Source organism: Sinohyriopsis cumingii, chromosome 19, assembly GCF_028554795.1.
Source record: "Sinohyriopsis cumingii isolate HCF-2022 chromosome 19, ASM2855479v2, whole genome shotgun sequence".
In the NCBI taxonomy this organism is placed as follows: Eukaryota; Metazoa; Mollusca; class Bivalvia; order Unionida; family Unionidae; genus Sinohyriopsis; species Sinohyriopsis cumingii.
The window spans coordinates 22,073,171-22,088,652 of NC_142979.1; the positions used below are offsets into that span (position 1 = coordinate 22,073,171).

General features: G+C 44.3%; 1 protein-coding gene across 1 annotated transcript in view; it reads right to left on the bottom strand.

The window, feature by feature from the left end:
• LOC149775265 (uncharacterized) overlaps nt 1-15,482 on the bottom strand; it is a 155,547-nt gene that overhangs the window by 31,648 nt on the left and 108,417 nt on the right. The window lies entirely within an intron of this gene.

Here is a 15,482-nt window from a genome sequence, read left to right on the forward strand (position 1 = left end):
CACTTCTCGCACGCTCGATGAGCCACGCAGAAATTAGGAATGTGAATGCCAGTCTCTTGCATGCATTCGAAATCGAAAAAGATGAAATTGCCTTTCTTCTTCTGACCGTCTTCTTTCTCTGGTGGGGGTTGGTATTTTTGCACGTAGCATTGGTGTTCCAAGTCCACGATGTGGTGACAAATGTGACATTTTTTCTTTCCTCGACATACGTGTGCCTTGGCATTATTGGTAACTATGACTTGTCTACACGTAGGTCACAATCTCAGGAGTTGACATTTCTGCTGTGAACCTTGTGTTTTCAAATGTTGTTGGTAATAGGTAGGGCTGACAAACGCGCGCAGACAAGTTGAACAAGGCACTGGTTCTTCGCTCAGACAGGGTGGAGAGGCCAAACATCCTGGACATTTCATTCCACAATGCTTGTGTTGCTCTCGATTGTTATAACCATAATCACATTTCTCACAATAATAACCGTATCCCAGGAATCCGGTGATACTGGTAATGGTATCGAAATGTTCATCGTGAGGATAAAGGTGAATGTATTTTCCGTCCTTAAAATCTTGGCCTCGAAACAACAGAGGCCCGCGCATTTCTTGAGGGTACACTTTCAAGGTGTAGCGTGGAGCTAGGGCATCTTGCAATGTTTGCATCTCAGGAATGCCACAGGGTGTGTCTTTGGACAGGCCGGCTTGTTGTAACAGGAGTTCTGCTTCATTTCGTTGTTTGGCTCGGTCGGATTGTTGAATAGTTTTCCAGGTTCTTTTCCATTATACCGTGTCGTTCTTGTTGGCATAGGTTCGTCCCACCACGATGGCACGGGCTAAACACATCTGGTCTTGAGGGTTGTGAATTCGGACGAGACTCTTTTTGGTGTTGCGAAGGTCGTCCACCAATAACATCTTTTTGCATCCAGTCCCTTGAGGAGGAGAGACGTGGGCCATTTTCAGTGTGGCTTTACCATCGGTGATGTCAAACTGGTCATTAGATTGTTGCACGTGTTGAATCTTGTCCATGACTTTGGAAGGGGTTAGTTCTGCGGGTCTGCTAAACTCGATCCAACCAGGGGATTTCAAACCGTCGTGATCTATGGATAGTGTCAAGCGATCGTCTTCTTTGGCTTGACATTGTCGCTTGAGTGCGGTAAGCAAAGAATCCCACATCTCGGTGATGAACCCTTCTGCTTTCTCCAACGGTACGTCGGACTTGAAATCTTTAAACTTCACCGTGTAGGTGTAAGCCGTGGTTCTAAATTTTCTAGAGGAGCGCTTTTCCGTCTCTCGAATGGAATAGTATTTTTCAGGGTTGACTAAGGGTGGTGAACTTGGTTTAGAGGTTTCAAATTCTGGTTCACTCATGTCCTCTTCAAAATCACTGGCATGAATTTGTGCCAAGATTTCAGCTCTGGTACGAGGCGATAGATCACGTTTCTGCCTCTTACTTTCTTCTTCTTTCTTCTCAAATGAATAGGATCGTTTCATCTTGAGTGAAAAACGTCAAATGACTCAAGTTTAAACACCATAGACTAATTTATAGTCATGGCAGACTAGCGTATATAAAAGGGTGTGTGTCTTGTTCTTTCACTATTCATTTCACTCTCAAGCCGAGCACAACGATGGAAGAGACTACCCAGATGGAACGTTTCGTCAGAGCTTTGCGAGGGGTCATTAGAAAATTCTCTTCAGACCAGCCCACGGACTACTCTCCTTCCTTTCGAGATAAAAGTCAAGATACTTGCTATATCTGTCAGAAGAAAGGGCATTGGTCTTCAGAGTGTCCAGACCGTCAAAAGAGAACAAAAACAGGGGCTAAAAAAGACAAAAGTCAAGATACCTGTTATTATTGTAAAGAAAAAGGACATTGGTCTCCAGATTGCCCAAAAAAGAAACAAGAGGAGTCAGAAGAAAAAAGGAATTCTTCAGAAGAAGAGAGGAATTCTTCGGAAGAAGAGAGGGATTTTTCAGAGGAAGAAAGCAGACAGGTGAAGAAAAAGAAACAGGAGAAGAAAAGAAGAAGGGAAGAAAGTGAGGAGGAAGAAGAGGAAAAGAGTGTGACGGTGAAGAAATTCAAAAAACAGAGAGACTAAAAAGGAAAAAAGAAGAAGTCAATGAACTTTTTAAAAAGTGTTCTGTTGTGAATTGTGAATTGAATTGTAACAATGGATAAAAGAATAAATGAATGATATAAGGTAAGTGTCTTTGAGTTTTGATTTTAAAATAAGAAGCTACACTCACGCACTCATACAAAAACACGTACTATAAGGGTAAAATGGGTTGGCTTTTTTTTTGAGTTATTGGCAAACGAAAATTGTATTTCTTTTCGAGAAATGTGGGTGGCCCTGAAAAGGGCCTTTTTTCTTTATGGTGTAGGGGTGAGTTTAAGCAATCAAGTTTAACTGTCTTAAGCCTTTGCCACGGCCAAGGCCTACTTCTGGACTGCGTAATGTTGATAATGATGATTGGGTTGAAATCACTAAGGGTGGTACGGTAGGCTTAGTCACAGGGTTGACGTGTTTAGCTCGGGAAGGTCGTATTCTCTTCGGTCGTAATAAAGAAGTCTGATACATTTGTTTCAGACTTCTTAACTCCGCTAAAATGTCCAACAGTACCGTGACCGTTTGATTTTCACCCTCTTGTTTCTTTGCTGCTACTTCTTCTTCTTGCTGTTGTTGCTGTTGTTTTTTTTCTTACCTCTTCTTCTTGCTGCTGCTGTAGGAGAAAAGCTTGTTCCGCTTCCTTTTGTCGTTGTATAAATTTCTCCAATTCTTCTTTCTGTCTCTGTCTAAAATTCTCCACTTGCGGTAATGAAGAAGGTAACGAAGGTTCCGGAACAAATTCTTGCGAGGACAGAAAATCCACAAAATCCCAATTCACCTCTTCTGAAAGTAAGTCCGGGTTCCCTTGGGCAGTCTCCCCTGCTGGTGCACCCCAATGGATCGTTTTCTGAGTTTCCGTCATGTTGAATCACTGTCGCATAGATTGACTGCACACAAGCGCTAACGAATCTATATAGACCACGTGACGTCACAGACTGCTCTCTTCGGATTGGATGCGAGCTGACTGAATTTTGTAACGCGTGTTCGGATTGGTGAATGAACTCAATCCGTTTCAATCCTTCCTGTACCTATAAATAAGCGCAGTTAACTGCATTGATTCACCTGTTCTCGTCGCTTCAAGATGTGGACTACAGTTGAGTCATCCACCCTTGTGTCTTCCATGATGTTCAGGAGGGACATGCTCATGTATGTCCGATCCAAGTGGACCGTTGTCCACAGGACAAACACCAGCCTGTGGATACGTAGGATGTACGTCGAAAGACAAGGATGCCTGAAAAGCGTGCTAATGTACGGACCAACAGTAAGACGCAGCCTAAGGACAAGAAGAAGACCAATGCGGTGCCCTTTATGTTAAGGGCATATTAACATAAACCCAAAGGCCCTTTTCAGGGCCAGCCATATTTCTCGAAAAGAGATTGCCTTTCCATTGCCTACCCCTTTTTAAAAAAAATTTAAATTTAAAAAAAAATTTTAAAAAAATCCCATGTTCAATTTCCCTTGACGCTGTAAAGTCCCACCCTGTTTAAATTCCTTTGACGCTAAACCGTCCCACGATTTTTCTCCATGTTAAATTTCCCTTGACGCTAATCTGTCCCACGATTTTTCTCCATGTTAAATTTCCCTTGACGCTAATCTGTCCCAGGGGTCTCTGTAATGCTAATTCCCATTGACGCTAATGCATCCCCCCTTACTACTTATATATGTATGTATGTATGTATGTATGTATGTGTGTGTGTGTGTATGCATGCATGTATGTATGTATGTGCTTGTGTGTGTGTGTTTTGCATTATAAGCAATCTGTTATATGTCAAAGGTCAGAATATTCAGAGACTAAATTGTATATTATATCTGCTCAAAAAGGTCAAGCTTCTTGCACAAATTTCCCTTCTAATTTTGCCCAACAATGGGCGTAATAAATTGGAACAATAAAAGAAGTTCTACACCTGTTGAGTGACATCTTGGCTTTTCACATGTATTACTTCTTAATATATAATATGGATGACCTTAGGGTTCGGATAGTGTATCTTCGGTCAAAAGAATGAAGGGAAAAAGAAAAAAAAAACGGAAATGAACAACTCCTATTGGTAACAATGAACTGTACAGACCTTTATCATACTCTTGTTTGCTCAATATTTCTCAGAGTCAGAAAGGTCTGGTTCAACAAAACTATTCGTTGGTGCGAAGCCTAATTAACAGTTTAGCATATAGGCTGGTAACTATTAAATCTGTCTTCCGGTTGGTTAGTCAGTAACGTCATTTTGCTCAAAAGTTGCGTCATTCCCATACAAATGGATTCAGCATGCCCGCAACGGAGGGGGTGAAAAGACCATCGGAACGTATTCGGTCGATGGCTGGGACTTAGAAAACCCCAAGATCGTGTACGAGTTTAACGGTTGCTTATTTCACGGATGTCCCGTCTGTTACCCTGACCGTGACACTAAAAATCAGTTTTTACAACGGACCATGGAAGACTTGTACCAGGACACTTGTCAGCGGCGCCTAAAGTTGGAACAGCAAGGATACCAAGTGGTGGAAATGTGGGAACACGAGTACGATCACCGTATGAAAACCGATCCCGAGTTTAAACGCCTCGTGGAAAGTTACCAGTTCATGGACCCGCTGAACCCGAGGGATAGTTTGTACGGAGGAAGGACCAATGCAACCTGTTTGCTGTACCAAGCCGATGAAGAGAAAGGAGAAGAAATCAAATACTTGGACGTGTGTTCGCTGTATCCCTACGTGTGCAAATATTGTCGCTTTCCCGTAGGGCACCCGCAATTGCTGACGGAACACATCGACCTGGTCAACATTCGACAATACGAAGGCTTGATCAAGTGTAAAGTTTTGCCTCCCACGAACCTATACCATCCCGTCTTACCTCACCATTGTCAAGGCAAACTGATGTTTCCCTTGTGCCGTACTTGTGCCGAAACGTGCAACCAAGACCAACCTTGTCAGCACAGCCAGGAAGAACGTGCCTTGACGGGAACCTGGGTCAGCGTAGAATTGTTCAAAGCTCTGGACATGGGATACCAACTGTTAGAAGTGTACGAAATTTGCCACTTTCCTAAGACACAACAATACCACAAGGGTGACCCTACTCAGAAAGGCATTTTCGCTGACTACGTGGATGCCTTTTTGAAACTGAAGCAAGAAGCCAGCGGCTATCCTTCCTGGTGTCACACTCCCGAAGACCAAAGACAATTCAAAGAGAAATACTACGAACAAGAAGGCATCACTTTAGACCACATCGAGAAAAACGAAGGCAGGCGATCGTTTGCCAAAGTGATGTTAAATTGCTTGTGGGGTAAAATGGCACAACGACCGTGTTTACCCAAGACGGAATATTTGACAGAACCTTCCCGCTACTTCCAGATGATTCACGACAAAACCAAATACATGAAACACGTGGACGTCGTTCGCGAGGATTTGATCTTGGTCAATTACGAAGAAGATCTGGACTTTGTACAAGACGACCCTTTTGGAAATGTCATCATTGCGGCTTACGTGACAGCTCATGCTCGCTTAAAATTGTACGAAGCTTTAGAACTGTTAGAAGAACGCGTCCTGTACTTTGACACGGACAGTTGCATTTACATCCATCACCCGATTCAACATCACCCTGACATCGAAGGAGACCGTTTAGGAGCCTGGACAGACGAGCATCCCGACGACAAGATTCTAAGTTTCGTCAGTGGCGGTCCCAAAAATTACGGCTACGAATACCGGGACAAACAAGGAGAAGTGCACACGACTTGCAAAGTGAAAGGACTGACTCTGAATCATCGTACCAGTCGAGTGGTCAACTTTGGGGTATTGAAAGAAGCCTTGCAATCGGGAGAGGATGCAAACTTTAAAGTGACCACTTACCAACCGAACAAGATTGTACGTTTACCCACTCACCACATCGTCAGTCGACCCTTGGAAAAAGTTTATCAAATCGTGTACCAGAAGCGAGTGCGACTTCCCAATCATTTTACCTTACCGTATGGACACGTTGGTATAAAACATTGGTTGTAAGAGGATAGCCTCCCACCAGAAGGATGACTTCGCCACAGCAAGAATCGAGTGAGAAACCCAATGAGAACTCCAAGTTCAAACCCTACCATTTTCCAGTCTTCTTACCTGACTATTGTGATTGTGCCCATCGATTGGACACGTTTCAGAAATGGCCTACGGATAGGGAAGGATTACCTTCTTCGCTTGTTTTGGATAGAACAGGATTTGTCTACTTGGGACCTGAGTCAGGATTGGGATACGAGGTACAGTGTTTCGCTTGCGGACTGAAGTTACGAATGGATCTATGTATCTATAAAGATTCAGCTATTCTGGAACATACTCGATGGTCTCCGCACTGTCCTTACCTTTCTATGGCCTTTCCACCCATCACACTACGGTACAATGTTGACGGTACCTTAGAGACGGTACCTTCCGAAACAAGACATAAAAAACGTAAAAAATGAAAGATGTACAAGCTGGAGACTGCATTGCGACTAGTATAAAAAGGGGGCTATGGTCAAGATCGATAGTTCATTGTGACTACGAAGACCGAGCGAACAAGATGAATACTTTCAGAGAAACACAGAACAAGTTGTTTAGAAAGGAACAATTCAAGTGTGAGGCTTCGGAAGTGGAATGCGATTGTGAGCCTTGCGATGGGTACGATGCTGTACCTTGTGACCTGAGCGATGCCGTAAAGCATCATGGGAACTTTAGTGTCCCTACCCCTATCATGGAAAGTGATGCTGTGCGTGTCAAACCTGAGGGATGCGAAAGCGATGCCGCTCGTCCTCTTGGACATTTTACTGGGTTTCGTTTTAAAGGGGAATGTTCACCTTCACGTCTACCCCCCTACGGATGTCATCCAGCCCTGAGCAAACTCCTGTTCTTGTCACCCAACCCTCATCGAAACGAACCTGTGAAAGACGAATATTCGTTCCCTGTGCGTTTGTCGGAATACTGCGACTTTGAAAATCGTCTTCAATCGTTCAAAGGAAAATGGCCTAAGTATCTGGGAGGACCGACCCCCGAAGAATTAGCCAGAGCCGGATTTTTCTACTTGGGCGAAGGAGATAAAGTCAAGTGCTTCAGTTGCGGTGTGTCACTTCACCACTGGGAACCGCAAGATTCGGCCTACGTAGAACATGCTCGATGGTCACCGAATTGTCATTACTTACCCTTAGTGGGACCGAGACATTAAAGTAACTTACCATGTCGTTGACGAAGAAGAAACCAGATTGGCTAGGAGTCAAATGTTGGACATCACCGAGACCAGTATTTAAACTTCATTTCAAAAACGATATTGAATCATTACCTAAAGAACTGCAAGAGAAGATTTACAAGGAAGTTTGGCAGGGGTTTGCCAGAGTGAAATCTCAATGGGTCACTGTAGAACTTTTGTGTCGAGAAATTCATAAGAGGAAAGTAAAAAAAGTCAACCAGTGTGTTAGATTTCTTTGGGTCAAGGGTGCATTCATCCTATTATATCGCTTTAGACCGTTTACATCAAAAGAGTTCAGTGACATTCTTGGACGTTACCCTGAATGGCAGTGGTCAGAAATTACTCACTATGTGGATTACTTTTGTGAATTGTACGGACTGACCTATTCATGAGTACTTTACAAGAGAACATTCGTGCTTTGCCTGTGGAATTGAGAGAAAGGATTTACCGAGAGCTGGTCAAAATACAAGTGAAACGTAAAGAACAATTGCATCCGTTACGTCACCAGATCTTTAACCACTGGTACCTGAATGGTATAAGAGAACTGATTCGTCAGAAATTGTTTCAATGGTCAGACATTGTTCAAAACTTTGAGGTAGCTAATGATCGACATGTTCATAATTATGGTTACTTCGAGATTCACCTAGTGCAACGCATTGAGGAAGACAAGTTAAAGGATTGCCAACATTTGTTACGTGGAATCTACTTAGCGGAAGAGGAAACTTCTAAACGAACTCTGACGTTTCGGTTACAGTATACAAGATTTAGATTCCCTACTGGAGAACGAAGATCTCTGGCTAGAAAGTACGTGTATTGCATCCGAAATAAAGAGAATATAAAAACAGGCTGCCATGCCACGGCTTATGTCACATGTCATTGAACAGATTCCGTGGAAGGAACTCAATGACCATATTCAAACCGTGGATCATTACCATCGATTATTACAAGAACTGTATCCATTCAATTTGGGACGACAAGTGGTGTGTGTCTTTGTGACTTGTTTTCTGGGATTTCGTTTACCAGCCGATTCTTTGTGGACTCTTTACGATCAGTACTTACCACCTCAATGGCCTTAAATGGTCACGAAAAACTCCTTTTGCTCAAAGCCTTGCGGTTTCATCTTGATACTTCTCGACCTCAACAGGAAAAAAAGATTCGTCAACTTTTAGCTACTGAAGACGTGTATGACGATGTGTGTGTAGCTTGTGACTTACATCCCCATTGGTCAGATGTCCGTGCCTGGAAAGAATGGGGTTTTGAGGCTTGGACCCAAGAAGTGGCCAAGTATGCACGAGAGTTGTTCAAGGAAAAAAGTTACTTTTCAACCCGTGTTAGTGACGGTGCCAGAAGAACCCGTCACCCAGGACAGGACTGTCGTGGACAGACCTGAAAGACCCTTTCGGGAGGACACTTGTGTGACCTTACCCCCTACTATAGAACTGGTTAGAACATTACCCAAAACATGTGGTTGTTGTAAAGACACTTGTGTTTATTCCACGTTCATAGTTATCATGTGCCTTTTATTGTTGTACTTAAGCCTTTGGCTTTTATGTATTTTTGTCTTTCGTATTCATGTTTGAAAAAAACATTCAATAAACGTGTTCTGAAAAAAGTATATAAACTCTTGTCTTGTTTGTTTTTCATGTCACAAGTGACACTTCTCACACCATGGCTACCTCTGCTGTCTCTGCTCCCTCTTCCTTTACTGTCAAAGTCATCGACGAACACTTAGATCGTGCCAGTTGGGAGGCTTTGTATCTTCGCCATCCCTTTAACATGCTCATTGCTGCACCTAGCGGTTCAGGCAAAACCGAATTCGTCAAACGTTTGATCGAACATAAACATCATTTGATCGATCGGCCACCTCAACGGATCGTGTGGTGTTACAAAGAGTGGCAATCGGCGTACAACCTCTTGCGAGAAAGTCAAGGCGATTCCATCGTGTTTGTGGAAGGCATTCCTAAAGAAGACGACGGCATCGTCTCTGACTCCCGTCAAACCCATTTGGTCATTTTCGACGACATGTTAGGAGAAGACGAAGAAGAAATTAAATTGTGGTTCACGCGCAAAGGGCATCACCGTAATGCCAGTGTCGTTTACATCACCCAAAATTTGTTTCAACAAAGTAAAGCCCATCGCACCATCAGTCTCAATGCGCATTACGTGGTCTTGTTTAAAAGCCCTCGAGATAAATCGCAAGTGCAAGTCTTAGCCAAACAGTTAGGAACGCCGTGGCTGACTCAGGCGTACGACGATGCCACTCAAACTCCACACGCCTATTTACTCGTCGATTTGAAACCTACCACCCCCGAGGATTTGCGATTTCGTACCCACTTGTTTCACCACTGGTGCCAAGACGGAGGGCCTGTCCTGTACACGTCTCCGTCCTCGACTTCATTTCACTCCCCATGAAAAAAATCTATAAAAACCTCAGACCCTTTTTCGTCTGTCTCACACAGTGTGAACATGACGTCCCTTCAGTCGCATCTTCCCGTCAAATTGATTCGTGCCTTGTATGGCATCAGTCGAGAAAAAAATCCACAAACACGAGCTCGTGTCTTAGAAGCTAGTCTCAAAGAAGTCTTACGATGGTTCACGGTGACGGCACGTCAATTACTCCAAGGAATCATTCAGATTCCTCATCAAACCAAACGCTTTTTCGATCGAAACAAAGTCGCTTTCGTCCAACTGGCCGATCCCCGCATCGACACTCAAACCAAAAAACAAATCATTTTGAAACCTGGAGGGAGCGGTACTCTAGGAGGGGTCATCATTCGCTCACTCTTAAGATGGGATCCTAATGCCCCCAAAGTTATACCCAAGACAAAAGTCCAACGAAGCCCCAAGAAGAAAAAGAAAAAGACCAGGTCCCCAAAGAGAAGAACTTCTCCAGTGGCGGGACCCTCCTCTTACCAGACACCACCCCGGAAAAAGAAAAGAAGCCCCCAGAAAAAGAAAAGTCCACAGAAGAAAACTAGTCGCAAGAGAGGCACTTCGGCCAGGACGCAACCTTACACTCGCAAACCACGACCTGCCACTGCGGTGACTGTGTCTCCGGCAGCCTCACGTTTATCCACTTCTCCGTTGATGTCACCAGGAACTGAAGAGTACTTGGAGACGTTGATCACACCAAGAACTTCTCCGTTGATGACCCCCAAAAGAACTTCCCCAGTGGCAGGACCCTCCAATTTAGTGGCAGTGGCTGCTGCTCACAAAGTACCTTCTCCCAAAATCAAAGTCCATGAAAGATCGGGCATGTTACAAAGTTTACTGGATTTGTCCAAGCAAGAACTGGCTCGATTTAGTCCGTTACGTACCCCTGCACGACGTGTCATGCCTGTCCTCAAACTAATACGACGTAAAGACAATCAGTGACGACGCGTTCCAGTATAAAAAAGGCCTGTTACTAAGTAGGGGTATCAGTGTTTTTGGTGCCGAAGACTCAAAGATGTCACCCTCCAGAAAACCCCAAGGAAAGAAAAGGAAAGGACTGCCACCACGTTTAGCCAAACATGGGGATCTGTTATCTGTCCTGTCCAAAGCTTCTCCACCCCTACGAAAAAAACTCATTCAAACGGCCTCCAAAGAGGTCATCGATACCGTGTGCGAATGTTGTTTGAACGTTTTGAAAGGCACGATCCCTTTGTCCAAACACCAGAAACAATGCTTAGGCAAACAACGTCACGTTCTTCGCCAAATGGTTCGAAAGAAAATTCCCATTTGTCAAAAAAAGAAGATGTTAGTGCAGCGTGGAGGTATGTTGCCTTTCTTGTTAGGTCCCATACTGAAAGGAGTCTTGGGAACCATGTTGGGAGGACTGGTGGGAGCAAGATAAAAAGGCCTGCGGAAGTTCCAAGATCTCAGAATCGACCCCTGACAACCCCATGGAAGGACGAAAACTAGCTTTAGTGCCTTACAAACGATGGATGGAATACCATCGGTGGCAAGAACAACGCACCCCGCATTTACCTCCCAATCCCAATTTGAGCGAGATGTCCCAGTTACAACACGAATTGCAGTCCTTGATGGATCGCCAAGGTTTGTCCGAAACAGAAAAATCGCAAAAGTACGGTCAACTCTTGCATCTACTGCAACTCTTTCACCAGAAAGCTTTAGACGAAACAGCTCTGAAAGATTTTAAGACCTTGATGAAAAGTCCAGCACCATCACCAGTACCAGTACCAGTACCACCAATACCCGTCACCAAGACAGAAAAAGGAAAAGAAGAAGAAGGGTTTCAAACTCCACCAGAAAAAGTACGCAAGTTAACAACACCAACTACCTCCAGAATTGGATGGATTAAAAAGAAGATGGCCACCCCTTCTTCATCACAAGAGAAAAAGAAAGTGAAGACAGAAGTGAAACAAGAACCGATATCCCCCGCTCAGACATCCTCCTCCTCCTCCTCTTCAACACCTATTGCCGGTCGCACACGCAAAGCATTGCAATCCAAGAAAATACCCCAAGAGAAAAAGAGTAGCCTCTTCCAAGAGTGGGTGCCTTATTAAGACACCAATCAACACAAAAAAATGGAAAAAGTCTTAGCCAGCATTTACTACGATCCCTCGCATCCTGCAGGTTACGCAGGAGTTCAAAAATTGTATCGTGCTGCCAAAACGCGACTGAAAAGTCTCCGTTTACCTCAAGTGCAATGATGGTTACAAGAACAAGCTACCTACACTTTGCACAAACCCATTCGACGCAAGTTTGCTAGAAGTCGCACCCGAGTGGAAGGCATCGATCATCAATGGCAAGCCGATTTAGCCGATGTCTCTCATTTAGCCAGCTACAATAGTGGCTACAAATATTTGTTTTGTGTCATCGACGTCTTTTCCAAATTTGCCTGGGTCGTGCCTTGACTTCCAAATCGAGTAGCGAGTTAGTGCGAGCCCTGCAACGGGTGTTGAAACAAAGCGGTCGTCACCCTCTTCGATGGCAAACGGACAAAGGCACCGAATTTCTGAACCAAGCTTTCCAAAAAGAATTAAAGAAACGTGACATTCATTTTTTTACCACCGAGAATCCCGAAACCAAAGCCAGCATCGTGGAATATTTTCAACGCACTTTGAAAGAACGCATGTGGAAATATTTTACGCATCACCACACTCTGAAGTACATCGACATCTTACCGCACCTGGTGCAAGCGTACAACAAATCTTACCATCGAAGCATCGGACGTGCCCCGCAAGACGTGACTCCCGACAACGAAGTGTTGGTGTTTGAGCGTCTGTTCGGTTCGTCCCCGACGAGGGCTGTCTCCAAGAAAAGTGGAGAGTTGACCGTAGGAGATTTGTTTGCGCATTGGCAAAACGAAATGCACTTTTGACAAAGGTTACTTACCTAACTGGACGACCGAATTGTTTCGCGTCACTGGACGAGTGCATGGCCGTCATCCTGCCGTCTATAAATTGGAAGACATGAACGGAGAAGTGCTCAAAGGAACGTTTTATTTACCCGAGTTACAACGTGTCACCAAAAAAGAAGACGACGTGTACGACATCGAAAGCATTCTCGAACGCAGAACCCGTAAAGTGGGCAAACGACGTGTCAAAGAAGTCAAAGTACGTTGGAAAGGATATCCACCCAGTTTTGATTCTTGGATCGACGCTTCGCAAGTCATCGACTATAAAAAGAAGTGACCATCATGCCCTTTCACACAGCAGACGCAGCTACGTCGACCACTCCTTCTTCACCTAGTTCTTCTGTGCAAGATTTACAAAAACAACCCTTGTGGGTGTGGTGTGGAGAACGTGTGCCTAAAACGCAAATCGTCTTTTTCTGCCAAATCTTCGTGGTGTATTGTGTCATCGGGGCAGCCATTGCCAATTTGAGTTTGCAACAAAGAGACAAACAATTGTGGACCATTTTATTGAGCAGTTGCATCGGTTGCCTGCTTCCCAATCCCTCCCTGAAATTCTCCTCGAACGGGAACCACGGGAACTTTGTGTCCAGTGCCAGTGCCAGTCACCAGTCCAACCACAACCAGAACCCCATTTTGGGCGGAGACACGCCTCTGACGTCCAGTAATAACCCCTTGGACAGCCACAGAACGCTGGAATTATGAGTCACCAAAACCAATTTTACTTAACCTTACCCAGTGACAGTTCCATGGAGGTGTTTCCCCACAACACGTTGTGCTGTTACACGGCCAAATTACCTCAGGCCATCCCCTTAGATCACGAATCCCATTGGGAAGTGGCTTTAGTGGAAATGATTCACCCAACACAAATCAAAAACATCACTGAAACTCAAAACACTTTTGACGTCGAAATTCTGGACCCAACAGTGCAGCAAACCATGACGACCACTCCTCAACATAAATCACTTCCCAAGGCCCCAATACTCACCAGTGACACTTCTCCTCCTCTTTACGTGTATCACTTTAAAATTAACTCAGGCCATTATTTTAGTGGTCAACATCTGGTGGAGACCATCGCGGACAAATTCTATGCAGCCTTTGACAAAGTTCTGACCAAACTAAATAAACGTGTGATCATGGAGTACCACAAACAGTCTCACCGTCTACTCATAAGATTTGAAAGTGAGGATAGAAGTATACGTATTAAATTTTGCCCTGAATTGTATGACATTTTAGGTGGAGACCTCAATTTGGTCACGGATAAGCAGACCAAAAAGATTCACATCGCAGAGATTGACAACAACGGGCATTTTGCAAGGTATTTTCGTTACCCGGTAGAACTGAACCAGGGACTGAATTTGATCTTTGTGTTGTGGAATTTCATCCCGTCTCCTCACTGGCCGATTCTGCTCCCATCGAGTTTGAAATCAAAGGACAGCCCGAAGATTACATCGATCTGAATAGCAGTTACTTGTACTTGAAAGTCCAAGTTCTAGATAAGGATAATGCTGCAGTAGAAGACACTGAGAATATAGCTCCCGTCAACAATTTCATGCATTCCTTGTTCAGCTCAGTGGACTTGTACTTGAATAACAAACTGGTCAGCAGCAGCATGGATACTTACCCTTACCGTGCCTACCTGGAAAATCTCTTGACGTACGGAATAGATGCCAAGGATACTCATCTCAATGCCTGTGTGCTGTGGGAACCTGACGATGCGGGCAAGTTCGACAAAGTGGATGGAGGCAATTCCGGCTTTGAGCAAAGAGAACTCAAAATCTTAGATAAGAAGAGTTTAGAACTGATGGATCGTTTGCATTTGGACATGTGGTTGCAAGAGAAATATTTGCTGAACGGGGTCAATGTCCGCTTGAGACTGAATCGTTGCAGTGCCGCTTTCCATTTGTTGGCTGATAATACTGCTGGCAATCCTAAAAGCAAAATCGAGGACGCCAAACTCTACGTACGACGCGTGGAAGTGTTACCTAAAGTGGGTAACGACATCAATCAAACGTTGAGCAGAACGACCGCCACGTATCCCATACGAAGGGTGGAAGTGAAAACGTTCACCATTCCCGCTAGCCATCATTCCATGATCGAAGATCATCTGTTTCAGGGACAGTTACCCAAACGTTTAATCCTTGGTATGGTCGAGAATTCAGCCTTCAACGGAGCTTACAAAGAAAATCCTTTCCGCTTTCAACACTTCAAGGTGAAGAAAGTCGAAGTCAGTCGCGATGGCAAGACCTTGTGTACCCGACCTTTCGAACCTGACTTTACCAAGAACAATTACTTGAGATCGTACTTGTCCCTGTACGAAGCCACCGGCCAGTTAGGAACCAACACCAGTCACGGCATTACGTACGAAGATTATGCAGGAGGCTATGCTTTGTGGGCTTTTGATTTCACTCCAGACCAAGGCAGCGACGAGGGACATTTCCACCCTATAAAATCGGGCCAGATTCGTGTGGAACTTCAGTTTGCAAATCCACTGGACAAGACAGTGAACGTCATCCTGTATGCAGAATTCGATAATACCATAGAAATCAACAGCTTGAGAGAAGTCATTCTAGATTACTAGAAGTCATGGAAGACTGTTATCCCTCTTTACCTAGTGGAGAAACTTTGGACATGAAATGTGAGGAGACCATGGAAGGAGAATCTCAAGACAAAGACGAAGAAGTGATCATAATGAAATCGAGATGGCCAGAACAAGAAGCCCATTTAGTCTCCTGTTTTGCCAAACACTTGGTGGAAAAAATGACGGAATTAATCAAGAAAAATTGCTATGGATGTCAAAACGATCATCCCAGTCAAATTCAACACGATAAATGCCTGATGTTGAGTCA